The following is a 1,222-nucleotide window of genomic DNA, read 5'->3' as shown; positions in this document are numbered from 1 at the left end:
CAAGGTCGATGGTTCAAACTCACCAGTTGCTCCTGGGAAACCCTATACAGGGTCACTATGAGTCCGAACTGATTCCACAGCAATGAACAACTAACAACAAATCATGATATTATTTATTGATCCAGTTAGAATGGTTAAAATGTTATTAGCTGTTGTTGATGTTGTTTTGTGCTGTCGAGTCAGTTCCAACTCATAGTTACCCTGTCTATGGTGGATTTGAACAGCCAACCTAGTGGTTCAAACTGATTTTGTGGTTCAGTGCTTATCCTACATTGCCACAACAGGACTCCTTTATTAGGTGTTAGAATGTTTAAAATCCAAAACATTGACATGAAATGCTGATAAGAATGTGGAACAATGGGAATGCTGGTGCAAAACATTATAGACACTTTGGAAGACACTTTGATAGGTTTTTACTAGGCTAAACATAGGCTTACCATCGATCCAGCAATTGAGCCTCTAGGTATTTACCCAAATGAATTGAAAGCATAGAACCTGCCCACAAGTGTTTACAGTAATTTTAGTTACAGCTGTGAAAAAATGGAAGCAAGGAAGACATCCTGCAACATGTAAATGGATAAACTATGAGCCATTAGATATTGTTAGGTGCCATCAAGTGGGTTCAACTCATAGTGACATGATGTATGACAGATGAAACACGGCCCGGTCCTGGGCCATCCTCACAGTCATTATGCTGCTGCCACATATTCGTCTGTGATCTTCCCTAGTCACTGTCCAACTCTCACATGCATATGAGGCTATTGAAAATAGCACAGCTTAGTCAGGGACATCTTAGTCCTCAAATCGGCATCTTTGCTCTTGAACACTTTCAAGTGTTCCCACACAGCATATTGCCCTAATGGAATACGTCCTTTGATTTCTTGACTGCTGTTTCCATATTTATTGATTGTGGAGCCAATAAAATGAAGTCTTTGACAACGTTCATCTTTTCTCCATTTATCATGATATTATTTACTGGTCCAGTGTTTTATCCTACAGCACGAGGCACAATCAATACAGAAGGCTGTGGCCTTTGATCTTCATCATTAAGCATTTTAAGTTCTCTTTTTTTTTTCAGCAAGTAAGGTTGTATCAGCTGCATGTCGCTGGTTGTTAATGAGTCTTCCTCTAATCTTGATACCATGTTCTTGTTCATATAATCCATCTTCTCAGATTATTTGCTTAGTATATAGATTGAATAAGTATGGTGAAAGAACACAAC

Source organism: Chrysochloris asiatica, unplaced genomic scaffold (genome assembly GCF_000296735.1).
Source record: "Chrysochloris asiatica unplaced genomic scaffold, ChrAsi1.0 scaffold00203, whole genome shotgun sequence".
Classification (NCBI taxonomy): domain Eukaryota; kingdom Metazoa; phylum Chordata; class Mammalia; order Afrosoricida; family Chrysochloridae; genus Chrysochloris; species Chrysochloris asiatica.
Note: the sequence above shows the minus strand (reverse complement) of the source record.